This window comes from Cervus canadensis, chromosome 12 (genome assembly GCF_019320065.1).
Source record: "Cervus canadensis isolate Bull #8, Minnesota chromosome 12, ASM1932006v1, whole genome shotgun sequence".
NCBI lineage: Eukaryota > Metazoa > Chordata > Mammalia > Artiodactyla > Cervidae > Cervus > Cervus canadensis.
Window position 1 is genome coordinate 12859797 of NC_057397.1, and position 27731 is coordinate 12887527.

General features: G+C 42.7%; 1 long non-coding RNA gene and 1 other non-coding gene across 3 annotated transcripts; one reads left to right on the forward strand and one right to left on the reverse strand.

Moving 5' to 3' along the window:
* Positions 1-1692: 1692 nt before the first annotated feature.
* LOC122451391 lies at positions 1693-26203 on the forward strand. 2 transcript variants are annotated; one of them, XR_006272401.1, is made up of 3 exons: positions 1693-2000; positions 3599-3667; positions 25898-26203. It is a non-coding gene; the product is annotated as an uncharacterized LOC122451391 (long non-coding RNA). The 2 variants fall into 2 exon arrangements; XR_006272400.1 differs by lacking the exon at positions 1693-2000 and adding an exon at positions 3343-3506.
* Positions 10129-10201, reverse strand: TRNAG-CCC. The gene has a single exon. It is a non-coding gene; the product is annotated as a tRNA-Gly (tRNA).
* Positions 26204-27731: the final 1528 nt, after the last annotated feature.

Below are 27731 nucleotides of genomic sequence, written 5' to 3' on the forward strand. Positions count from 1 at the left end.
GGTGTGTAATTGTGCACATAAAGCAGCCACAGTTGGTCGATGAGTTGTGAGACAAACAACTGTTACTACTGTTTTTTTCTCTTGGCAGAGAAATGACGGGAATGCTCTGCGGGAGGGATTATCTCGGCCTATTCTTTTGCCCTTTGTCCCCCTGTTTTCCCTCCTGATCCTGTTTGGACGTGGTTGTTTGTGCCATTTCTGAGAAGAGTGTTCAGAAATACCCCGGCTAATGAGAACATTTCGTCAGAATATCTATCAATACTTCCCTGTGTGCCTTGACCAAACAGACGTAGAGAAGGAACAATATCACTGTATTTCACCCCGGTGAACTGCATAGTAGCTTTAGCCTGTTGGAATTCAGCAAGGATGCTATGCCCTGAATATCTGTATCTCCCCCAATCCACTCCCTGAACTCATGTGGTATAATCTTGACCCCCAAAGGCAATGGTATTAGGAGGTGGCATGTGTCTGTGTGTGTGAGGGAGATTAGAGATTAGGAGACGGGTGGGGGGACTTCCCTGGTGGTCCAATGGCTAAGATTTTTTGCTTCCAATGCAGGGAGCCTGGGTTTGATCCCTTGTTGAGGAATTAGATCCTGCATACCACAACTAAATATCCTGAGTGCCTCAACTAAAAGATTCCACATGCCACAAGTAAAGATGCCACGTGCTGCAACTGTAGATTCCATATGCTGCCGTGAGGATCAAGACCTGTGTTGCAACTAAGACCCGGCACAGCCAAATAAAATAAGTATTTTTTTAAAAAGATTAGGAATGTGGGGCTCTCATGAAGGGGATTAGTGGCCTTATCAAAGAAATCCCCTAAAGTGCCCTAGCCCCTTCTGCCATGTGAGGATACAATGACAAACCTGCAAACCTGTGATTTTAGCCAACCATGCCGGCACCCTGATTGGACTTGCAGCCTCTAGAACCGCGAGTAATAGATTACTGAGGCTTATTAACTACCCAGTCTGTGGCATTTTGTAAGAGCAACCTGAATGTAAAGGGTCCCTAACCTGGAGTCCCAACACACACTGAGAGTGTATATGAGTGTATTTTTCTGGAGAGAGAACCCCTAGGCTATATTATCTGTTTATTCATTTAACAATCTCTAGGGACTTACTTGGTGGTCCAGTGGCTAAGACCCTGAGCTCCCAATGCAGGGGGCCTGGGTTCAATCCCTGTTCAGGGAACTAGATCCCACATGCTGCAACTAAGAGTTCTCACACTGCAATGAAAAATCCTGCATGTTGCCACAAAGGGTGAAGATCCTGTGTGCTGCAGTTAAGACTCGGCACAGTCAAGTAAATATTAAAAAAAACACCAATATTATTGTTTTTAACCTATTGAGGGCCTACTCTGTAACCTCAGGCCCCAGGATAGATGCTGGTAACTGAAACCAGAGTAGCTTCTGCTCGCCTGGAGCTTATAGACTCACGATGGAGAGTAGCAGCAATCAAATGACTGTGCGATTGCATCTGTGAGAGTGCTGACACAGAGAGGTAGCAGTTCTCAGCATGTGTGAGCACGCGTGCGTGCGTGCATGCTCAGTCGCTCAGCTGTGTCAGACTCCTTGCAACCCCATAGACTATAGCTTGCCAGGTGCCTCTGTCCATGGGATTTCCCAGGCAAAAATACTGGAGTGGGTTGCCGTTTCCTTCTACAGAGGATCTTCCCAAGGACTCAGGGATTGAACCTGCAGCTCCTGCTTGGCAGGCGGATTCTTTACCATTGAGCCACTTGGGAAGCCCCATGAGAATGTGTAATGGGGGAAATTACCTGGTTAAAGGGGACTGGGAGGGAGGCTTCCTTGAGGATGTGTTTCATCCATTCAACAAGTAGCCCTTACTATGTGCCGAGCAGCATTCCTGCCCTGGTGATTGAGCAGCGAAGAAAACAAGCTCCTGCACTCACAGAGACCACATTCTGGTGGAGAAGATGGACAATGGACACACACTGTGTGTGGAAGAATGGTGGCTACTTACCGAGTTGGGGAAGATGGTAGGTGGAGAAATCTTGGGGAGGAGGAGTGTTGAGGAGGATCAAGTTTTATTTTGGGCATCTTAAATTTGAGATGCTGGTTAGATGTCTAAGAATAGATGTCAAATAGTTGGATAAAGGCATTCAGGGGAGAGGTTCAGGCTGGAAATACAAAGTGGGGAGACTTCAGTTAATAGTATATAAAAGTACGGGACTCAGTGAGATCACTGACTGAAGGAGTGTAGACTGAAGACGTGGGGGCCCTAGCCCTGGGAGCTTTTACACTTAGAGGTCAGGAGATGAAGAGACTCCAGAAAGAGGATGGAAGGAGGGGCTGGTCAGGTAGGGAGGGGGAGAAGACAGGAAAGCTCAGAGAAGAATAATTCAAGAGGGAGTCAGATGTTGCTGATCAACTGAGTAAGCTGAGGACTGAGATGACCACCAGCCTTGGCAAATGTCTTCAGAGCAAGTTCAGAGGAGCAGTGGGGATGAAAGCCTCCTTGAAATGGGTTTAGGAGAGAAGGGGAGGCAGGAGGCAGAATGGTCTGATGAAAGGAATAGAGAAGTGGGGCTGTCCTGAAGTGGGATATGGGTCAAGAGGGGGCTGCCCTGATCATGGCCATCATCAAATTCTTCCTTCATGAGGAACAAATTTACCGCTTCTAGTCCTTCAGAGAGACCTCGAGGGACATCAGAGACCTGTCCTTCAGGCCCACCATTCTCACTCAGGGCGAACACTTCTGTGTTCTTGACTAGATCCATCCATCAGTTCATACCGCCTTCCTCAGCATCGACTGGAGGAAGGGAAGTTGGATACCCCAGAGGGATAGTCATCCTTTGATTCCCATGGGGAATTGGTTCCTGGACCCCTGTGGATACCAAGCCCCTTGGATGTTCAAGTTCCTTATATAAAATGGTGTCATACAGCCGGCCCTCAGCAACTGTGGGTTCCGCATCAGTGGACTCAACCAACCACCGATGGAAGATTGCAGATTGAAATCCACAGATGGGGAACCTGTGGGTAGAGCACTGGCTATGTCTCATCCAGGTCTTAGAGAAGTCTAGGCACCACCCCTAATGGACTCCCTGCTTTTTCCTTTGTCCCCTTCCCACGTTTCAGTGTTTTCTCCACAAAGCAGCCAGAGTGGTCTTTTAAACATATAAACAGATGATCTCACTTCCTTGTTTCAAAACAACCACCACTACCAGGACTTCACACTAGCTTCAACATATACTTAAGATAAAATTCAGGACTTCCCTGGTGGCCCAGTGGTTAAGACTCCGCCTGCCAATGCAGGGGACACAGGCAAGATCCTGGGTCTTGGAAGATCCCACATGCCACGGAGCAGCTAAACCCGTGCGTCATAACTACTGAAGTCTGCTCTCTAGAGCCTGTGCTTCACAACAGAAGAAGCCCACACAATGAGAAGCCCACACACAGCAACTAGAGAGTAGCCCCTGCTGCTGCAACTAGAGAAAGCCTGTTCATAGCAGTGAAGACCAGCAGAGCCAAGCATAAATAAATAAGTGAGCATGCTTAAAAAAAAAAAAATCAGTGTTTAAAAAAAGGGGAAAAGATCAAATCCACTGTTCTTACTCTCGCCCACAATGCCCTGTAGGGCCTGGACATGACTGCCTCTGTGATTCCAGCACCCCTGCTCCTGGCCGTTTCCTGTCGTGCCTCACTGGTGAGTTTGCTATTCCTAAGAAGGAGGAACTCATTCCTTCCTTAGGGACCTCACATGCTATTTGCTCTAATTTGACCCCTTTTCTGCCCCTTCATATTTTCTCTTGGCTGTCGGCTCCCTGACAATTGAGCTAATCCTTTCCTGGTCACGTGTCAGAAGCTGCCAGCCCCAGTCAGTATCAGACTGCTTCACCACCTCCCCCTTCCCAGCAGTTATCACTTAACTAAAGTGATTTGCTATATTTATTTGTGTAAAGTCTGTTTTTATCTCCCATCACTAGACTATGAGCTCTCTCTGCCTTGCCTAGCATGTTGTCTGCCACTGTGTAGGTGCCCAACAAACATGCCTGGAACATTTAATGAAGGAGCAATCCCTGCTACCTCAGGGGTCTGGAAGATCAGGGTCCCCCCCCCCCCCCACCGCCCCTGCCCGATCTCTGAGTAATGCCAGAAAATTGTTGCTAAATTCTTGCTCTTTGCATTCTTCCTTTTGACCAGGTTCTGTTCCATTTTCAGATTGTACTGTCCTTTTGCAAACAGTACTGTACTGTTTAGGAAAGTTATATAATTCTTATTTAGATGGTATTATCCTTTTTTCTTTTTTGGTCTCTCAAGCCTCCACTCCACTACTCTTTCACTTTTTGGTCTAGAAAGGACATCACAAATGGCAGATAGCAAAGATTATTGTGAGTTGATTTAATCGGCGTCACTCTGACACTCTTGGTGGGTTCTTCACTCTAGTCTCCAGTTGTAAACATATATTGAAAGCGCCTTGTCCTCTGTGTCTGCTCGTGACAGTTGGGGAAGGCATTACTTTTTCCTTCTCTCCTCTAAACTTGACCACGTAGCCTAGCATCAGAGGGTTATTTCTTTTCGCCCTGTCAGTCCAAAGAGAATGTGGCTCTCGCCATGAGCTATAGCAGGCTTCCATTTGAGCCAGGCTTTTAATAGCATCCGTTTGTTATCAAGGGAGCAGTCGCAGCAGCATCACACGTAGAGTCAATAGGCAGTCTTTCCAATGGTTTCCATGGGGATCTGGAGTTTTAGAGCAATTTCTGGGAAGAACGTTGGAAAGAAATTGACGGTAAAAATGTTAATAAAGTCACATTGTTCTGACAGACACCATTTCTAGAAACATGGGTGATATATGAGTCATTTTCCACTCAAGGCCCATGGGGTACAGAGCTGTGTGTGACCTCCTTGGGGCCAGGTACAGAGGGGACCTAGTGCCTGCACTCAGAATGCAGGAAAAATCAGGTTTGAGTCTTTAGTCCCCATTATAATTGTGCTTTTGTTAGTCACTTGCTGAGTGACCTTGAGGAAGTCACTTAACCTCTCTGGGCTTTCATTGCTTCATTTAAGAGAGTTATTTTGTTCTTCCCTGGTGGTCCAGTGGTTAAATATCTGTCTGCCAAGGCAAAGGACAACAGCTCGATCCCTAGCCTGGGAAGATCCCAAATGCCACAGAGCAACTTAAGCTCCACAGTCACTGAAGCCTGCACACCTAGGGCCTCTGCTCCACAAAAAGAGAAGCCACTGCAATGAGAAGTCCATGCACCACAACTGGAGAGTAGCCGCCATTCACTGCAACTAGAGGAAGCCTACACACACACACACACACACACACACACACACACACACAAAAGGCTGATGTTCAGAGCCCTATCTGAGAGGTGTTGATTCAGTAAGCATACCAGTCAGGCTTCAGTTGCAGATAACAGAAGTCATTCTTGCTGCTTGAAGCCAAAAAGAGTTTGATTCAAATCACAGAGAAGGGAGGCAAACATTTGGAGAGGGGATCATTGGGTGTAGCGGCCAGAGATGCTTCACACGTATCCTTTGGTGCCAGGAATTCTGGCAGCACCATCATGGCTTACTGCATTCTTGAGGACAGGAGGTCAGCATCACCAGGTGGTGTCTCTCTGCTGGTGCTGTGCCTAAGCCTTCGACAGGCCATTTATTCTACCTTCCAGAAGATCAGCTACTTCTGGGTTATGAGGAACGTGGTAAAACCAGAGAATCCTAGGGTACCAACTCACTGACTTACTCCTTTTGCTGTAGGTGGATTCGTGATCAAAAGTAATGTTGGCTTTGGAACTTCACTGGTGGCCCAGTGGTTAAGTATCCACTTTGCAATGCAAGGGATGTAGGTTTGATCCCTGGTTGGGGAACTAAGCCCATAAGCCACAACTAGAGAGCCCATGGACTGCAAGGGAAGATCTGCTTGGTGCAGTGAGATCCTGTGTACTGCAATTAAACCCAAGGCAGTCAAATAAATAAATAAATAAATGCTGCTCTTGCTGTTTAGTTGCTCAGTCGTGTCTGACTCTCTACAGCCCCATGGACTGCAGCACACCAGGCTCCTCTGTCCGTGGAATTCTCCAGGCAAGAATACTGGAGTGGGTTGCCATTTCCTTCCCCAGAGGATCTTCCTGACCCAGGGATCCTGCGTCTTCTGCATTGGCAGGCAGATTCTTTACCAGTGAGCCACCAGGGAAGCCCAAATAAGTAAATAAATAATAAATATATATATACATATACACATATATGTATATACATATAAGTAAAGTTGGCTTTAAGTAAGTCACTTCATTGTTTTTCTTAAATTTATTTTTAATTGGAGGATAATTGCTTTATAATATTGGAGTAAGTCACTTTAACTCACTGTACTTATTTACAGGAATGCCAAATTCCGGAGGCTGTGACATTCCATTTCATAGTTCCTTATAATCTGACAGTGGTTATATTTCCAGATAAACGATTCAGTTAATAGTCAACCTGCTTATTCCTGATGCTATTAAATGTCAAGAGAACTTACATGTCACAAGGACTTTTATTTCAAAACTTGGAGCACAAGATGCACTTCTTAAATACCTAAAGCATTAGTCATTTTTAAGTAAACAGAATTACAATAAAGTGTTGCTGAACTTGATTAATTACATAATTACCTCATTACAGGAAATAATTATTTTGGTCAGTTCTGAATAACATCAACTCTTACAGGAATTATGCTAGAATAAAGTGTGTACCTGGACTCTTTACCAAGTATTGAAGGAAAAGCCAAGAGTTGCTTTATGTGATTACCTCAGGGTGAAACAGAAAAATGATATTTAGCTCATCCTTTGAAAAAATGTCACTTTAAAGTGATGATTCTTTCACTTTCCCAACCTCTTAGCTCTGTAACTTAAATGATGTTGCCACCTATTAAACTTCTAGGCACCTTGGAAATTTTAAAAAATAAAAATCAATTTGTTTCCAACTCTGTGGAAGGCAATCCCAAATCACTGCATATGGTGAGTGTAGCCATGAAATTAAAAGATACTTGTTCCTTGGAAGAAAAGCTATGACAAACCTAGACAGTATATTAAAAAGCAGAGACATCATTTTGCCAACAAAAGTCTGTATAGTCACAGCTATGATTTTTCCAGTAGTCGTGTACAGATGTGAGAGTTGGGCCATAAAGAAAACTGAGCACTGAAGAACTGATGCTTTTGAATTGTGGCGCTGGAGAAGACACTTGAGAGTTCCTTGGACACTAAGGAGATCAAACCAATCAATCCCTGAATATTCATTGGAAGGACTGAAGCTGAAGCGCCATTACTTTGGTCACCTGATGTGAAGAGCTGATTCTCTGGAAAAGACCCTGATGCTGGAAAAGATTGAGGGCAGGAGAAGAGGGAGACAGAGGATGAAATGGTTGGATGGCATCACTGACTCAATTTACTTTAGTTTGAGCAAACTCCAGGAAATAATGAAGGACAGGGAAGCCTGGCGTGCTGCCGTTCTTGGAGTCACAAAGAGTTGGACGCGACTTAGCGACTGAACAACAACATGGAAGAAAACATCATGAAGCTACGAAAACAAATGAAGCTTATGTTTCTTAAGCTGACTGGTAGTGTTTTTACTCTTTAAGTTGATATTATATTCTTTCACGTGTATTAAATATTTAGTAAAATTAAATTTAAAAAGCGATTGAAAAAGTGTGTATTAAAAGAGAAAATAAAAAAAAATAAATAAATAAAAGAGAAAATAATAGGGACTTCTCTGGTGGTCTAGTTGCTAAGACTCTGTGCTCCCAGTGCAGGGGACGGAGTTTGATCCCTGGCTAGGGAACCAGATCCCACATGCAGCAACTAAGAGTTTGTATGTTGCAACCAAAGAATTCTGCATGCTGCAACGAAGACCCAGCACAGCCAAATAAATGAATAAATATTTAAAAATAGATAAAAGTCAATCCATCTTTACTTTGGAAGGACCCTAGAACATACATGTATCTGCTACCTTTGTGTCTTGGTTAGAGAAAAAAAAAGAGAGAGAGAAAATAGGTATATATTTGCTTGTATTTGTATAGAACATCTCAAAGAATTTTCAATATCCCAAAGAAACTGGTGATAGTAGTGGCCTCTGGAGAGGAGAACTGGGTGGCTGGCATCAGAGGAAGAAGGGAAACTCCCTCATATATCCTTTTGTGTTTTTAAGAGTCATGAGCCTCCTTTGCTGTCCTGAAACTAAGACAACATTGTCAATCAACTTGTTACCGCAAAGTATGCATGGGGGTTTGGCTGCTCACCATGGCTGCTCGACACTCAAAAGCCAATAAACAGGCCAGGTTGGTGGAAAGAAAAGTTTACTGTATTTCAGATGCTGGCAACTGGGGGAAGGGTGGCAGATATCTGGCCAAAGGCCGACTCCCCCCCCCGCCCCGCCCCCGACGCCACCCCCTCCCTGCCCCCGACAAGCAGTGGGGGAGAGCTTTTATAGACAGAGTAGGGGAGTTCACATGCAGAAACAGCACAGTCATCTCTAACAGTCATCTTCAAATTGGTCATCACTGGTCTGACTAGTATCATCTTGGTTGTTTTAGGTACAGTTAATCTTCAGTTCCGGGGTGCACTTGTTCCCATTTCCTTGCAACTAAAGAATTCTGCATGCCTCAACTAAGACCCAACGCAGCCAAATAAATGAGGAAGTATTTTAAAATGCATTGTGGCAGCTCATATCCTGGGTAGTCTGGTCATCATGTAGTTAACTTTTCTACCTGCTGTTCTAGTGTCTATAGGACAGCTCACAGGATATAGGTCAGAATATTCTCTATAGCCCTTGAGAAAGAACTGAAGATCCTTGATTGTGCTTAATGACAACATTACTATTATTTAGTCTCCTTTGACTGTTTTCCTTTGTTTCCACATTTCTGATTTCTCTGATTAAACTTATTCTTTGACTAAAGTTTCCCACAGGCAAAAGGCATGCAGAGGACACGGTGGTGGGGGGGCAAGGACCATGTGGTCCTGCTCCATTTCACACTGTACCCCTATCAAAAGGAAAAAAAGTTGTGAGCCCCATCAAGAATCTTACTCATTAATAAATAAATAGTATTTTATTTAAAATATTGAAAATAATAATACAATAAATAATACATAAAATTTAAAAATATATAAATCACACCTTCCCTCATTCACACATTTACCCATAGGACCTTTTTTTTTTTTTTTAATAAGCAAAGCAGAGCTTTTTAACAGTTGCATCCTCAGGTGTTCTCTGGAGTGAAAGTGGGGTGGACCAGCAGCACGGGAAGCCAGAATGTGTGACACACACCTAGAGAACTTGACAGCAACGTCCATACGCTGAGAGAGACTGAGTAACGGGGAAACATGCCTCCAATTGTTTTCCTATCATACCGATCTCAGCCTTCTGCTCAGCAGTGCTAACCTTTGATTTGGCTGCTGTGGGTAAAGGTGGGACCTTTCAAGGGTTGGCTGAGGAGCTGTCTGTGCTCATGAGGAATGTGTTTTGGTGCCTTATATGGCTTTGAGCTGCAGCCTAGGGGCAGAAAGGCTCAGAAAGCATGAGCTCATGCAGAGAAAAAACCTTCTTAGTAGATAGATCGCTCTTGAATTTAAGAATCTTAAAATAACCCCTTGTGGGAACCCGTCATGATAGCCAGTATTTATTGGGCTATCAGTTTGTAACAGTGCGGGTCAAAGCTACTGCTTGTATATGAAATGATTCATCCTCACAACAACCATATGAAGTAGGGATTATTATTATCTATTTCTCAAATGAGGAAACAGGTGCGGGCAATGTTCCCCAAGGAGCACAGTCAACACGCAGATGAATGTCATCTGAACCTGGGTCTGACTCCAGGATTGCTACCCCCTGAGGTGAAGATCCAGTCACATTGGAATAAATCCAAAGGCGGAATTAGAGCATTGCTTCTCTTGCTGGTCTCGGGACTGAGATGCTGAGTGGATTATAGAAGTGAGAGCCTGGGGAAGTAATGGGGTGGCCTGTCTTTGGAATGTGGTTGGTCTTTACAATGTGAGAGCCTCGACAAGATGAGATTTAGGGCTTAATCATCTTTTAAAAAATTTATTTGGCTGCGCCGGGCCATAGTTGTGGTATGCGGGATCTTCCGTCTTCGTTGTGGGGGGCAGGACGTTTAGTTGAGGCTTGTGGATCTAGTTCCCTGACCAGGGATCGAACCTGGGCTCCCTGCATTGGGAGTGCAGAGTCTTAGTCACTGGACCACCAGGGAAGTCCCATTAGGGCTTAATCTTATAGTAAAAAAAAAAAAAAAGGAGGGGGGCCTCTGGGGGCAAGCTCTTAAACAGGGGAAGGATGTGGGGAAACTAGCATTGTGTAGGGTGTCCTTGGACTGTGATTGGCAGGTGGGGGTGTGATTGGCAGAGGGGAGACCAAAGGAAAGAGGCCTCTGCATACAGACAGAAGAGGGTCAGGACTAGGGAGGCCGTTGTGGAAATTGGAGGAAGGATAGATCTGGAAGATTTTGTCTTGAGGACTTGGTGGGGCTCATACCAGTTGAAAGCTGAAGAGGAAGCAAGGAGATAAGAACATGCTTAAGTTGCTCTGTCACCCAGGGGTCGGTGGAGGAGGTACTTCATCCTGCTTTTACATCCACGTGCATTTAATGCTTCTGTTCAGGGCTCCCTGAGTTTCTCATTTGTCTGCAAAACAGTTCTTCTAGAAGGTGTAACAGCTGCTGTCAGTCCCTCCCTCCCATCGAGGGCCCATCTCCCCTTACTCTTTCTCACCTGAGTGAAGCCCTGGTGCATCCGTGAAGGGCTTTCCTTGGTCCTGGTGCACTTGACCCTGGCTTGGTCAGGCTGGATACAGGAAGGAGTTAAAACGGCTGGAGCAGGCTTCAGCCTCTGCTGATACGCGGAGCTGGTGGATAAAGGCTTCTGCTTTCTTTCCCCTTGAAGGGCACAGCTCCCAGTGGGGTGCTGCAGCTTCTCCCAGGGGTACGCAGCAGGGTGAAGCCCCCACTACCTGCTCATTGCCTTCACCGTAACCCGCTCCCTTGCCTCTCCCACCTCACTTCTCCACTCCAGGCTGCTGCTTCCTAGGATCACCTCCCAGATAAACCACCTGTACTCCAGCCCCGTCTCAGTTCCTGCTTTGGGGGAACCCAACCTAAGACAGTTGAGAGATGGTATGTCGAGGTCGCTCAATCATGTCCAGCTCTTTGTGACCCCATGGACTGTAGCTCTCCAGGCTCCTCTGTCCTCATCAGTGGGACAGAGATTTTTCTGATGGGATTTTTCTGGCAAAAATAGTATAGTGAGCTGCCATTGCCTTCTCCAGGGGATCTTCCCAACCCAGGGATCGAACCCAGGTCTCCCTCATTGTAGGCAGATTCTTTACCATCTGAACCACCAGGGAAGCCCAGAGAGGTTGTTTCACTTGTTCAAGCTCACAAAGCCAGTCTGTAGGGAATCTAGGATTTTAATTCAGCTTTCCTAAACCCAGTGGGCTCCTGATGTTCTCTGATACTAACCAGTCTTTGTATTCACTGTAATGTCTCCCTGGATCTTTTTACACGTTTGGCTTTCCTGCTAGAGTCTGGCCTATTAGACACCAGTATAAACTCATAAAAGGCAGGAAGTATGGTCCGGATAATTTAGTACCCAAGACCAACAAGACTTGTGTCTTTCAGAGACAGATGCTCAGTGAGGATTTGTGGAAAGGAAGAGACAGAGCAAAAGGAGGAGGAGACATAGGCACTTGGGTCCATGAAGCAGGAGCATGAATGAGAGCCTCCAGGCATCTTGTCATGGGGCTGGAGAGTGACCTGCCTTAAAGGAGACCATGGTTAGGCTGTCAAGCAGAAGATCCAGAGGAGGCACAATGGTGAGCAGAAAACTTGGTAGAGAACTCAAAAATCCATTTTCTTGGAAATCACTGATGAGGAAAGCTATCCCTAATGAAATAGTCCTTTTCAGTGCATGAATCTCTGAAGGAGAGTTTCGTTTTTTCTTATCTGTTTATTTGAAAACCCTTTATTTATTTAATTTTTGGCTGTATTCGGTCTCTGTCGCTTTTCTCTAATTGCAGCGATGGCGGGGGCGGGGGGGTGCTGCTCTTTAGTTGCAGTGTGCGAGCTTCTCATTGTGGTGGCTTCTCTCGTTGTGGAACACATCCTCTCAGGTGCACGGGCTTCAGTAGTTGTGTGAGGCGGGCTCAGTAGTTGTGGCTCCCTGGTTCTAGAGCACAGTCTCAGTAGTTGTGGCTTAGTTGCTCCGCAGCATGTGGGATCTTCCCGGATCAGGGATCAAACCCATGTCTCTTGCATTGGCAGGCCGATTCTTTACCACTACCACCAGGGAGGCCCTATTTTTTGTTTTTAATATATGATAGTAATGTTAGCTTTGTAGAAAAAACATTGGATGTATTCTACCCAAGAATAAATTCTACAAATCAGATACTCAGGGCAGTATTTTTCAAATGATGCTCTACAAGGCTCTAAAGAACTCTCTTACAAGCCTCCTCAAGAAGAGATTAGTAGATCATAATAATTGTTAATACTTACTGAGCTTTAAATCTTTTTTTTTTTTTGTTTTTGCCATCGCATGTGGTTTGCGGGATCTTAACTCCCCAAGCAGGGATTGAACTCTGGTCCCTGGCAGTGAAAGTGCTGAGTCCTAACCACTGGACTGCCAAGGAGTTCCTAATATTTGCTAAACTTTATTAGAACATAGACCAAGCCCTAGGCTGTGTCTTGGGTTGCATAATCTCAGTTGATTCTCCCAGTTACTCTTTGATAGGTACTACTGTCATCCCTGGCTCACAGATGAGGAAACTGATGCTCAAAGAGGTCACTCAGCTAAGTAAGACTGAGTGGGATTTAGCCTCCGGGCTATTTGACTCAGGAGCCCACGACCTTTATGGGCAAGGTTATAGGTACCCTCCTCCCCACCTCTTGGCTAACCATACATTCCCTCCATGAGAACTGAAATTCAGATTTTGATCTTATGAGACACAGTCTGGGGAACGGGAACCTGTCCACTGTTGGTTGGGAGCTGGGAGAGAGGGCATTAAAGTGTGCCACACTTGGACGACCTTCTCTGCAAGTCTTGGAGCTTTGCTTTCCTATTGTGTTGGGGAGTTTTAAAATGCATTCTGATGAATGTGGTCTGCTCTTTTGGTACACAAGGGGGAGCGTTTAGCACAGGAATGGGAATAAGATCGCTGCAGAGAGTGAGTTCTTGTTCTTGGCGAGAAAGAGTTTCTCTTTCTCTCTTAATAGGATTTTCTAAGAATGGAGACAGTTTTCTACCTAATCCCAATATTGTTATTATGATGTCCAAGAAATTAATATTGATGAAACCACATAATCTATATATAACTATCTATATCCAGATTTTTCCCATCATTGCCAAGATGCCCTTTATTGCTTTTTCTTTCTAAAAATTCTTCCGTTTTTTTTTCCCCATAAAATGTTTATTTATTTGGCTGCACCAGGTCTTAGATGTAGCATGTGGGATCTTTGATTTTCATTGCAGTATGTGGGGTCTTTAGTTGCAGCATGCAAACTCTTAGCTGCAGCATGTGGGGTCTAGTTCCCTGATCAGGGATTGAACCTGGGCCCCCTGCATTGGGAGTGCATGGAGTCTTAGCCACTGGACCACCAGGGAAGTCCCTCTTTTTCTATTTTTGATCCAGAATCAATTTTCTGTTCTCTTAATCCTAGACCATAGTCATTTTTCTGAAATATTTTGGTGTAAAATGTTCATGATTTTTCCTGACTCTTTACTATTCCATGAAGCTGATTTGCTGTGATTTATTAATAAATTTCTCTTCAGTTATTTCTGTTAGAAGCATAACATGGTGTCATGTGGGACTTTTCCTTTCTCAGTTTTGACTCAGGTACTGATTCAATAGGTATCAGATTGCAATTATATGAGACTGATAATCATAGATGGAATTTGTCAAGTGTCACAGATCAGGTTCCCTGATGAAGATTTCAGTCCAGGAGGTTTATTGAGAGTGCTGGAGATCAATGCCTATGGAGGAATAAAGGAAGTTGCGACTGGGCTGAAGGAATAGTTGAACTTCAACCCAGTTACTACAAAGGCCTCAGCCAGCCCTCCACTGGCTCTGGAGCTAAGATCGTCTTGCAGAATTGTTCTGTACTGGGGCGAGGAGATTGGGTCTTTTTACCTCTCCAGGGACCAGTCATTGGATGCGGCTTACCCCTGGGAAGTGGCCATGACCTTGGGTGAGGTAGTTAGCTTAGATCCATTTTCAAAGAGACTCAGGGTGACAATGAGGGCCTCCGTCCTGTGGGCAGAGACCACAGCATCCACTATACCAGGGGAATTCTCATGAATCTGTCATGCAAGTCCTAGATTCCCGCAGCCAGTCCGAATGCACAGGTGTGTGTGTGGAGAGGAGAGGAGGATGGGAGGAGGTAGAGAGAGCATTGCATGCTGGGACTCCCCCCTCCCTCCCCAGAGGAAAGACAGGGTTCTGCCTCCTTTTCTGAAAGTACATGATGGGGGCTTCCTCAGGTCCACATATTGAACTTGAAGTACTTTTTTCTATAATTGGAGACAAAGAAAACCAGTTGGGTGGGCTGTGGCCGCAGGACACAGAAGGTGGTGTTTGGTCCTCCCAGGGGTTGTTGGAGCAAAGGATGAGAGAGGGTTTCCTAGGACTCAAATGTGAGTCACTTGGGAGAGAACTAGGCTAGAGCTATTTAAAATATATATATATATATATATATATATGTTTTTAAAAAGCCTCTAAGACTTACAAAAAGTTGCAAAAATAAAACAGAGAGTTCTCATGTGCCTTCCACCCAGTTTTTCCCCAGTGATAGTTGTAGTTTCAAAACTAGGAAATTGACACTGGTACAAGGCTATGAACTAAACTACAGACTTTTTTGGTTTTCATCCATTTTCACATGCACTTGTGTGTGTGTGTGTGTGTGTGTTACTATGCAATTAAAACAATTTTTTTTTGATGTGGACCAGAGAGTTTTATTGAATTTGTTATGATATTGCTTCTGCTTTATGTTTTGGTTTTTTGGCCCCTGAAGTATGTGGGGTCTTAGCTTCCTGACCAGGGATTGAAACCACCCACCCCTGCACTGGAAGGCAAAATCTTAACCATTAGACTGCCAAGGAGGTGGGGAATTTAATCACATGTACAGATTTGTGATTTGTGTATTACCATCACAATCAGGATACTGATTTACTAGTAAGAAGCTCTCTCACCCTACATCTTTTTGTTCAGACCCTTCTGCCAACCCTATTCCCTGGCAATCACTGATCTGGTCTCCATCACTATAACTTTATCATTTCAAGATTGTTACATATTAGGATCATGCAGTATGTAACCTTTTGAGATTGGCTTTTTTCACTAGCAGAAATAACAGCCTGAGTTCTAGCCTTGTTGTTGCTTGTATCAATAGTTCTTTATTTTTTATATCTTAGTAATATTTAATCATATACCTATACATAGTTTATACATTCCCCGCAGGAGTCATTTAAGTCCTGCCCATTGGACTTTCTCAGGCGGTGAGAACAACTCAAATGATGAAGTTTGAACAGAAAGGATTGTCAGGGAACCAGGGGCACAGTGGGTACTGGCAGCTGGGATGGAATGCTTCATACATCTCTCTTGTCCTGAGAATTAAAAACTGGAGAGGTCCCCAGAGATGGAGATCTCCAAAGATCCCATGAAAAAGTGCACAAGCAAGAAGCAGTTTATAGCCTCAAAGTCCAGTGAACTTACGACCGTGCCAGTCACAAGCCAATTAAAGTATTTCGGGACATAACCATTTACCTCTGTCACTTTGACATGGGATCCAAAACAGCAGCTAGTGAGTGGGGGAGGACATGCGACAGAGTAGTGGAAGAGAGAAGAAATTGCGGAGGAGACCCCTCCTCCCCTCCACCTCGCACTGGACTGCTGGCTCTATCTGGGAATGGGGGAGAAAGTGTTGGGATGAAACTGAATTGTTGATTAATATAATGACCTGACACATTGAATTACTCTACTAAGACCATGTTTGTGACTTGATGTGGCATCAAACTGTCATTACTTGGAAGTGGCCAGAGCAGACAAGGTCCAGCAATAGTTGTCATCTAGAGTCAAGGACAAGCTCCTTTCTTCCTCCTTACTGCCCCTCTCTCCAAATGAGTTCATTTTAGAGGGATGGTGGGAGAAAAACAAAATATATTTTGATTATGTCTGCCAGCAGTTACATAAATAACTTGGAAATAAACATCTTTTATACATAAGTCGTTTTTTTCTCTTATAGTATAATTTCTTTCGAACAAATTCCTGGAAATGGGGTTTGGATATTTTTTATGGCATGGGCATGGATATTTTTATGATTCTCAAAACGTATTTCCAAATTGCTTTTCTAAAGTTTTGTACCAACTTACATTCCCACCAGATAATATGTGGAAGTTTAGTATTATTAGATTGTTAGCATAATGATGTTTAAATGCTGTTTCATGTTTGAAATAAAAAAAATATATATATTCTGGATATTAACTCCTTCTCAGATACATGATTTGCAAATGTTTTCTCTCATTCCATAGGCTGAATTCTCACTCTACTGATTCTGCCTTTTCATGCACATAAGTCTGAAGTTTGATGTAGTCTCATTTGTCTGCTTTTGTTTTTCCTGCCTGTGCTTTTGGTGTCATACTCAAGGAGTCATTGTCAAGACCAGTGTCATAAAGCTTTGCCCCCTGTGTTTTCTTCTAGGAGTTTCATAGTTTTCATTTTTTAGGTCTTCAATCCATTTTGAGTTAATTTTTGTGTATGGTGTGAGATAAGGTTCTAACTTCATTATTTTCCCTGTGGACATCTACTTTCCTCAACACCATTTATTGAAGAAACTCTTCTTTCCCCTTTCACAACAAACTGTGGAAAATTCTTGAAGAGATGGGAATACCAGACCACCTTACCTGCCTCCTGAGAAATCTGTATGCAGGTCAAGAAGCAACAGTTAGAAGCAACAATTTAGAACCAACGGACTGGTTCCAAACTGGGAAAGGAGTATGTCAAGGCTGTATACTGTCACCCTGCTTATTTAACTTCTATGCAGAGTACATCATGCAACAGGCCAGGCTGGATGAAGCACAAGCTGAAATCAAGATTGCAGGGAGAAATATCAATAGTCTCAGATATGCAGATGACACCACCCTTATGGCAGAAAGCGAAGAGGAATTGAAGAGCCTCTTGATGAAGGTGGAAGAGGAGAATGAAAAAGCTGTCTTAAAACTCAACATTTAAAAACCTAAAATCATGGCATCTGGTTCCATCACTTCATGGCAAATAGATGGGGAAACAATGGAAACAGTGACAGACTTTATTTTCTTGGGCTCCAAAATCACTGCAGATGGTGACTGCAGCCATGAAATTAAAAGACACTTGCTCCTTGGAAGAAAAGCTATGACCAACCTAGACAGCATATTAAAAAACAGACATATTACTTCATCGACAAAGTTCTGTCTAGTCAAAGCTATGGGTTTTCCAGTAGTCATGTATGGATTTGAGCGTTGGACCATAAAGAAGGCTGAACGCTGAAGAATTGATGCTTTTGAAGTGTGGTGTTGGAGAAGACTCTTGAGAGTCCCTTGGACTGCAAGGACATCTAACCAGTCAACCGTAAAGGAAATCAGTCCTGAAAATTCGTTGGAAGGACTGATGCTGAAGCTGAATTTCCAATACTTTGGGCACCTGATTAGAAGAACTGACTCACCGAAAAAACCCTGATGCTGGGAAAGACTGAAGGCAGGAGGACAAGGGGATGATAGAGAATGAGATGGTTGGATGGCATCACCAATTTGATGGACATGAGTTTGAGCAAGCTCCAGGAGTTGGTGATGGCTAGGGAAGCCTGATGTGCTGCAATCCATGGGATTGCAAAGAGCTGGACACAGCTGAGGGACTGAACTGAACTGATTAGCAACCTTGTCAAAAATCATCAATTGTTGTTATATTTTAATTGATGGAAATATATGAATAATAACCAGATCAAAGAATTCTTTTGTAAAGTACACTTGGGGGCAAATAATGGCTTTTTGAATGAGGTGGTGATAAAAAACACAAAAATGTGAATAAAACTCGAACCCATTGGATGGAGACCTAGTAACATCTTTTCTTAAGTTGTCATCAGTGCCGAGGGGAAAGTTGATTGACAGTCTAATTCACCAAATTAGTGATTACTGAGTGTCTACTATATAGGCATTAACCAGGCCAAGGGAATACAGTTGTGCATAAGAGACCAGTCCCTGCTATGTGTGTTTCTGTATAGAATCTAATTTTCCATTAGCAGCATCAAGGAAAATGTGTGTGCCTGCCCTCCCTCTGCTAGGAATTTGAAGAGGTAAAAGAGACTGTGAGATGCTGTCCATGCTCTTAAGAGCCCATGTGAGCCTGTTCTTACCAAGGCCCCAGATCACCTTCATGCCCACTGCTCTTTGCTAAGGGCTAATACCTAGTGACCACTGGAAAAACCATAGCCTTGACCAGACGGAGCTTTGTTGGCAAAATAGTGTCTCTGCTTTTTAATACGCTATCTAGGTTGGTCATAACTTTTCTTCTAAGGAGTAAGCATCTTAATTTCATGGCTGCAGTCACTATCTGCAGTGATTTTGGAGCCCCCCAAAATAAAGTCTGACACTGTTTCCCCTGTCGCCCCGAAAAATTGATGCTTTTGAACTGTGGTGTTGGAGGAGAATCTTGAGAGTCCCTTGGACTGCAAGGAGATCCAACCAGTCTATCCTAAAGGAGATCAGTCCTGGGTGTTCATTGGAAGGACTGATGCTGAAACTGAAACTCCAGTACTTTGGCCACCTCATGCAAAGAGTTGACTTGTTGGAAAAGACCCTGATGCTGGGAGGGATTGGGGGCAGGAGGAGAAGGGGACGACAGAGGATGAGATGGCTGGATGGCATCACCGACTCAATGGGCATGAGTTTGAGTAAACTCCGGGAGTTGGTGATGGACAGGGAGGCCTGGCGTGCTGCAATTCATGGGGTCGCAAAGAGTCGGGCACGACTGAGCGACTGAACTGAACTGAACTGAATACCTAGTGAAACTGATGCATTTTGCTTGGAGAATGAAAGGGATGAGGGCTTAAAGGCTGGGACTTGTGTCCAGATGTCTGAAGGAGTCCATGTTCCATCTGAAGCTGCTCTCTGTAGGGCTATTTCTTAGGGTCTCCCCAGACACATCCCACTCTAGTTGAAACCAAAATTTCTGTCATTTCAATAACCTAATGTTCTATTCAAGACACACAGGAAATAGGGTGAAAGAGAGATTGTGTCTGCAAGACTAGCAGATTGAGACATTCAATAGCACCCTCATTTGGGCTGAACAGTGGTGATTGTGTGTGAGTTAGCATAATGCTTTGCTTTGCAGTTATTTGGCAGGTGTTTTATTTCTTTCAAATGGGATAGGTGTGCATATGTGAATTGAAATCTCTTTTGCATTGCTTGTTCTTCTAGTACAACTTCTCTTAGCTTTGTATAATGAAAGGTTTTCAGTATCTTTGGAGAGGAGTATTGAGTTTATATAAGAAACTCAGTTTGTAATCTTCAATATTGTAAACAAATTATTGATGCTTAAGTTTGCTGTCCCTTAACCTGTATTTAGTTTTCATTTGTAATGTAGGTCCAGCCACTTTTTTGTTTATTTATTAATTCTTTTAAACTTTTTTGTTTAAAATAAACTTTTACTTTGGAATATCTTGGATTTACAGAAGAGTTGCAATGTTCCCATATATCCCTTACCCAGTTTCAGTTTTCCCTGATGTTAACATTTTGTATGATCATGCATGCTAAGTGCATGCTAAGTCACTTCAGTCGTGTCCAACTCTTTGTGACCCTATGGACTCCTCTGTCCACGGGATTCTCCAGGCAAGAATACCGGAGTGAGTTGCCATTTCCTCCTCCAGGGGATCTTTCCAACCCAGGGATAGATTCTGCATCTCCTGAAGCTCCTGCACTGCAAGCAGATTCTTGACTGCTGAGCCACTGGGGAAGCCCATTATCTATGGTACCATTATCATGGTACTTTTATCAAAACCAAGAGCCCAGCATTGGTACATTACCATTAACTAAACTTCAGGCTTCATTTGGATTTCACTACTTACTCCATTAATGTCTTTTTCTCTTCTACAGTTCAATTTAGGATACCACCACGTTACATTTAGTTGTTGTGTCTCTTTAGTCTTCTCTGGTCTGTGACAGTTTCTCAATTTTTCTTTGTTTTTTATGACTGACAGTTTTGAGGAGAATTAGGAATGTATTTTGTAGAGTTTTGGGTCAAATCACTTAAAATTTTATTTTATTGCTATTCACCCATACATTGATTTACAATAGTGTAATCATTTTTAGTGCATTATTTTCTGGTCTTTCTAGAGCCCAGAGTTAAAGCACTTCTATTAATAAAGGTAATTTTCTAGATTGGATAGACCTAAATGGACCCTTGCAGCTGATACAATAATTTTAAAAAATCCAGTGCCCAGAAGGGAAAACTGTAGGTATGTGTCATTGTGACATGATCCAGCATTGGCCAGGTTTATATCTGGTTTCATAACATGACAATTCTGTTAGTCAAGGTTTTGGAAGGAAAATCTAAAGTACACTCAGCCAGGATTTTAAAGAGGATTTAATGTTTACCCAGGTGAGTCAGTGTACTGGCTGGAACTTCTATAAAAATGTCACAGATCAGGTGACTTAAAAAGCAGACATTTATTTCTCATAGCTCTGGAGGCTGGGAGATCCAAGACTAGAGCCTTGGTCAAGGTGTTTTTCCTGGCTTGCAGATGGCTGCCCTCTTTCTCCTCACATGGAGAGAGTGAGAGCTCTGGTTTCTTTTTCTCTCTTAAAAGGGCACTCATCCCACCATAGGGGCCCCACCCTCATGAACTCATCTACCCCTGATTACCTCCCAGATGCCCCACCACCAAATACTATCACATTGTGGGTTAGAGCTTCAACATAGGAGTTAGGGGTAGGGCATACACATGCAGTCTGTAATAGGCAGGGATAGAGGGAACCGATAGGGATGTTGAGGCTCTTTGGGACTGGAAGCAGAGGGAACCCCCAAGGGATGAAGGAGCAAGGGGAGGAAATTGTACTGTGGGTCTCAAAGCTGCAGATGGTGGTTGGGAGTTGGGCATGGTGCCTAGCAGGAGCTGAAGTGGTAGAGAGAGGAAAACATAGCCAGAATGCAAGGCAGGGAGAGAATGAGAAATATCCAAACTTCTCCTAGCCTCCAGTTCCCAGTTGTTGTCACCCACTGGCCAAACTCAACCAGAATCCAAGGGCAGGGGAGCCTGGACACCACAGTCTTTTGGGATCAGCACTCCAGGCCACACAGAAGGGTGGGAAATGGAGAAGAGTATGTCTAAATAGTGAATAGCCAGCACCGATACTTAAAAGTATGCCTATTTGACTCTATTTCGTTACATACATTTTCCTAGGGCAGGAACACCCTCTTTTTAAACTTAGCCTTGATAAAGCAATTGTATACATTTCCTGGACTTTCCTGGTGGCTCAGTGATAATGAATCCACTGGCCAATGCAAGAGACACGGGTTTGATACCTGGTCCAAGAAGACCTCCTGGAGAAGAAAATGACAACCCACTCCAGTGTTCTTGCCTGGGAAATACCATGGACAGAGGAGACTCACAGGCTACTTACAGTCCATGGGGTCGCAAAAGAGTTGGACACCGACCTAGCAAATGAACAACAACATACATTTCCTAAGACTGCTTGCATCACAAACTACCACAAACTCAGTGGCTTAAAACAACAGATGTGAATTCTAGCGGTTCAGGAAGCTTGAAGTCTGAAATCAAGGTGTCATCAGGGCCACACTCCCTTTGAAACTGGTAGGGGAGAATCTTTTCTTGCCTCCTCTAGGTTCCTTGGCTTGTAGATGCATCACTCAGTCTCTGTCTCCCAAGTTAAATTGTCATTTCCCTACTTCCTCTTCTTATATGGACGCTAGTCAATTAGGTTAAGGGCCCACCCTATTCCAGTACGACCTCATCTTAAATAAACTATTTACATCTTTGGTAACTCTATTTCCAAATAAGGTCACATTCTGAAGTTGTGAATGGGCATAAATTTAGGGGGACCCCCCACTACATTTACTACAATTCTTTTTGTTTTTTCAGTTGAGGAGAAAGAGGCAGAAAGAATAACTTGTCCAGGTTACAGAAAGTGACTGACCTGAGTTTAGAAGCACATTTAAAAACTGTTAATTAGCCAAAACATCTTCCTCCTTCCCATCGGTTTGCCCCTTTGCCAGCCACCACTCCTGGACTTTCATTACTTATTTCCTTGTTCAATGACACCTTGGATGTTAGTTGATTTTAATTTTGATGGACAGAAATGACCAGGGCTGTTGCCTGTTGGGTGGAGGGATGGGATGATGTGTGGGGAAAACAAAATCTCTGTCTCTTGGAGATTTAGTTTTCTTTTTGTTTATAAAATGGCAAAAAATGACACATCTCATTTGGTGGTTGTGAGTATTCAGTAAAATCAGTGTGAGAAAGCTTGGCAAAAGCTTCCGAGGCATGCATGCAACTCTAAGGAATTTTTACGGACAAATTTTCAGGTAGAAAAGGGGACATTACTCATGTAGGTTATTGATTAATTTATATTTTTGAATCTCTTAATTGTTGACATGCCTTTAAGTCTTAGATGAACAAGAAACAGAAATAGTGTAGTATAGATATTCAACATTGCCTGTAATTTATTTCTCAATTTAGCCTCTTTCAAATAGTAAGTAATTTACTTTCATTGTTTTTGCTAAGTTACAGCATAAGTTGATGTCATAGCTCTTGCCACTGACCAGTAATATTACTTTGGTCATGTTGCTTAACTTCATCTTACATTGTGAAGGTTAAAGGAAAATGCACATATACACATAGACACATACACATGCGTGAGCACAAAGAAGCTCCCACTGCAACTCCTGGTACATTAAAGATGGTCAGGAAGTGAAAACTTAAAAAAAAAAATCAGATCGCTATTATTATTGCTATTAACATTATTAATATCATTGGTTTTCACAAGCACTGAGTTATAAATACTTGGCTAATGAATCTATTTTTTTAACTTTTAAAAAATGTCAACTAATTTTAGACTTAGAGAAAAGTTAATAAAAATAATACACAGAATTCATATATGTGCTTCACTAGCTTTCCCTAATTTTAACATCTTTAAAATTTTTTTCATTTAGTTTTGGCGGTGCTGGGTCTTCATTGCAGTGCGAGCGTCTCTCTAGTTGTGGTGAGCGGGGGCTACTCTTTGTTGTGGGGTGCAGGCTTCTCATTGCTGTGGCTTCTCTTCGTTGTGGAGCATGGACTCTAGTATGCTCGGGCTTCAGTAGTTGCGGCTCCCAGGCTGTAGGACACAGGCTCAATAGTTGTGGTGCAAGGGCTTAGCTGCTCTGTGGCATGTGGGATCTTTGGGTCAGGGATATCGAACCTGTGTGTCCTGCATTGGCAGGTGGATTCTTTACCACTCAGCCACCAGAGAAGCCCCTAATGTTAACATCTTGATTAACCACAGTCAGATGATCAAAACCAAGAAATTAAGATCAATTCAATGCTAATAAGTAAGCTACGGACCTTACTTGAAATTGCTTGTTTTCCTGTTTAAGTTTCCAGTTTCCTATTGCAATGCAGGGACTTTATGGGACGACTAGCTTAGTCTTCTCCAACTTAGATTTTTTAAAAATTGTGTTTCATGATCTCAGCACTTTCGAAGAGAACTTATCAGTTACTTTGTGGAATGTCCTTTAGTTTCGGCTTGTCTGTGTTTTCTTTGATTAAATTGAGGTAATGCAATTTAGCAAGGATACCTCAGAAGTAATGCCATACCTTTCTCCATGTACCATTTCAGGAGGTACACAATGCCAATGTATTTTATAACTGGTGTTGTTAAACTTGACCTCTTGGTTAAAGTAGTATCTGTCAGGTTTCTTGAATTTAAGTTACTGTTTTTCCTCTTGCAGCTAACAAATATCTTGGGGAGATACTTTGAGACCATGAATATATCCTTTTTTGTCATACGTTTGCACACTAGTTTTAGCATCTATGCAGGATTTTTGCCAGAAACAATTATTAATGTGGTGTTTGCTTACTGGAGATTTTCTATTTCTTTCATGCCTATATTTGTTAATTGGAATTCCTCTGTAAGGAAAAGTTGTTTCTTTTCTTCCACTTACTTATTTGTATTAGAATGAGCTAATACATATTTATTTTATTCTATGGGTTATAATCTAATACTATTGTTATTATGATCACATTGTTCCAGCTTTCCCATGAGGAGCTTAATTAGGTTGGCTTCTGTATTCTTTCAGCATGCTCCATCATTCATTACTATCGGCAGTGCCTACTTTTTCTAGGCTCGTCTTACATTTCCTTGCCCCAACACCCCTTTCATGTCCCCCAAAGCACTAGTTCCTTTTATTGGAGAATGGATTTAGAAACTATGATCTTGGTGGTAGGGGTGCTCATTGCTGCTGGGGCATCATTGCTTCTAGGTCCTCTCAGTGGACGGAGCTAGGAAATATGTTTATGTTTACTAGCACACACACATCAACTTTTATTTCAATGAATCTGTATAGATTTCTTTTTGGGTTGAGCTGCTTGGCTTGTGGTGTCTTAGTTCCCTGCATAGATGGAACCCATGCCCCCGAAGTATGGAATTCTAAGCACTGGACCATAAGGGAATTCCCTATATAAATATTAAAAGCCATAATGAATACATTCACTCTAAAGAAGCTGCAAGAGTATCTACAAGGCAGGCTTCTCTATTTGTCTGTCCCAAATAAGGAGAATATTACAATATTGCAAAGTCAACGGTACTTGTTTACTTTCAATTTTATGTTATGATTCACATAGCCTAGGTTATTAGAAAAGGGACCTAACCTGATATAATTCTGAGAACAGAAAAAAAAAAAAAATCATAGAGATATCCAATTCATGTTTCCTAAACTGGTATTCCATGGAATACTGTTTTGGGAAGTGTTAATAGGCTTATCATGATGAAAGGGCTCTGTGGTCCAATAAATTTGGGAAGCGTGTCATGGTAGTCCCCCCCACACTTATGTAACACTGCCCAGGGATTATTAAAGGAGTTTAAAAAAAATATATTTTCCAGAAAAATTATATGATATAAACAAAATATTTATCAGACCACTTTATGGAAGCAGAAGATATAAAAGAAGAAGAAAACATGTCAAATTTAATGTGATTTTTGTTGTATAAATTTCTGGGACTAAATGTTGGTCTGCACAATAACGTGAAATTTTTAAAGTTGTGTGACCACATTCCTTGTTAAGAGAAGCTGCTATAAGGTATGTCTTCAAATAGCTTTTAAAGTCTATGGGGAAAATTGCATTTGCTTTTCAAGGGGCAAATATATTCTTTAGAAAAAATGTATTCTCTACTCCTGCCATTGAAATAGAGCTCAACAGAACTTATGGAAAAACTAACAGCAAAGATGAAACATCCCGTTTCAAAGTAGTCATTTTGTGGATGAAGGTAGAAACCTACAATCTTTCCCCCACCACAGCATTTCATATTTAAACCTTCTATTTTTAACCTGATGGTGGGATTCATGGCTAATGCTTATGAGATCTGTGTCTAGACAGTTGAGAAAAACAGGAAATGAGTTACATTGTTGTAGCTTAAGAGAATTTAACCTTTTGTCTTCTAGCTCCAAGCTCTGCCTGCTTTAGAAAAACATTCCTTCTCTCTTGAGGATTTCAGGGCATTTAAGGAACTATAATAATCCAAGGCCTCTTCAGGGAGCAGAGACAGCTATTTTGGTGGAAAAGGAAATGAGAACATGGGTTTACTGGGCTTGGCCCATAAAATGAACACAGACATTTGGAGGAACGTGTTTGCTCTCTTCTTCTGAATTCTGTGTGTTCACAGCTGTCTCGGATGGTGTGCTTCTGAAGGGCAGGAACTCAGCCTGGCTAACTCCCTCTGTGCTGGATGCATCCTGTGATGCTGAAGGACATACAGTGCCCCCCAGAAGGACAAGTTAAGAAGCAGCAGCAGATGGTATCTATGGAATGCTTTCTATGTGCCATGTACATCACATGCATGATCTCATTTAATCCTCTCAACAACCCTAATAAAATGTGGTTACTACTATTACCCCCACTTTACCCATGAAAAAATGGAAACAGAGAAGTTAAGGAACTTTATAAGAGTAGCAGAAGGCTTTCCTGGTGGCTCAGTGGTAAAGAATCCGCCTGCAAATGCAGGAGACGCAGGTTTGATCCCTGGGTTGGGAAGATTGCCTGGAGAAGGAAACGGCAACCCACTCCAGTGTTCTTGCCTGAGAAATCCCATGGACAGAGGAGCCTGGCGGGCTACGGTCCATGGTGCCACAAAGAGTCAGACATGACTTGGCGACTGAACAACAAGAGAAGCAGGACTGGCATCTGAACCCAAATAAATATGATTCTAGAACCTATGTTCTTGGTATTCTATACTGTTTAGGGCTGTTTTGACAATTAAATGAGATGATGTACATACATTTGTCATGGTTTCTGGCCCCTAATATGCATCAAAACTAATTCCTGCTATTATTTGTTTAAGTAAAATAACACTACTTTTCATTACAAGTGGATGATGACACCCCCACGCCCCCTCCTTGTAAGATACACACTGTATAGTGCTTATAAGTAGCTGTTGAACTGAGTGTATTGAATAGTAATGGTAAGGATTTGTATTTAATGTATTACCTGCAACATTATCGTGGGGCTGGAGATAGAATGATGGCAACAGCTGGTCAGGTTTGAGCCTTTGAAAACAAGTAAAGGAAACTGGCTCACACAGCAATGAAGTCTGCAATTTTGACTTTATTAGCCATTGTTTATAAGAGTCTAAGAAATGGCCGCCATACCACATATAATAAATACTGCATAGACTGAACAACTTATCACTTTCACTTTGTCACAACTCAAAAGTGGTAGGGAGACACTATTAGGTAAGACAGAATCCTTGTGCTCATGGATTTACAATCTAGTAGAGAATACATTAAAAAACAAGCAAGTGGAATCATTACAAATTGTAATAGTCACCACCAAGGAAGTAGTGGAAGGGTTGAAATATAGAATAATGGAGTTGGGATGGGGAAGGAAGCTCAGATCTTACTTTGCATGGGAAGGAAAGGAAGACTTCTTTGACCAGGTGACATTTAAGCCCCCATGATATGAAAGAGCCTGGAAAGAAGAAATAATACAAAGGTTTTGGCGAGTGGGTGGGGGAAGAACTTGACCAGTTCAAGGGTTTGAAAGAGAGTGTGTGTGGCTGCAGCATAACAAGGAGAGTGGGGTGAGATGAGGCCAGAAAGATGGTCAGGACAGGTCATGGAGGGCCTTACCAGCCCTTGGTAAGAAATTCAGTTTTATTCTAAGTGTAATAGGAACCCACCAAAGGGTCCTAAATAGACAAGTGACATTATCCAATTTGCTGGTGCATGAAGAATGAAGTAGACAGGATGGGAATGCTGTTGAGGGGACTTCCCTGGTAGTCTAGTGGCTAAGATTCAGCACCCCAGTACAGAGGGCCCAGGTTCGAACTCTGGTCAGGAAACTGGGAGGGTAACAGGCAGGAAGGCTAGGGGTCTCCAAATGGAGGAAATAAGCTGCAAGTGTCAGACATTTTTTCTCTCTTAAGCAGAAGGAGGAAACAAACTAGTGATATATATATATATATATATATATATATATTTTTTTTTTTTTTTTTTCCCTTC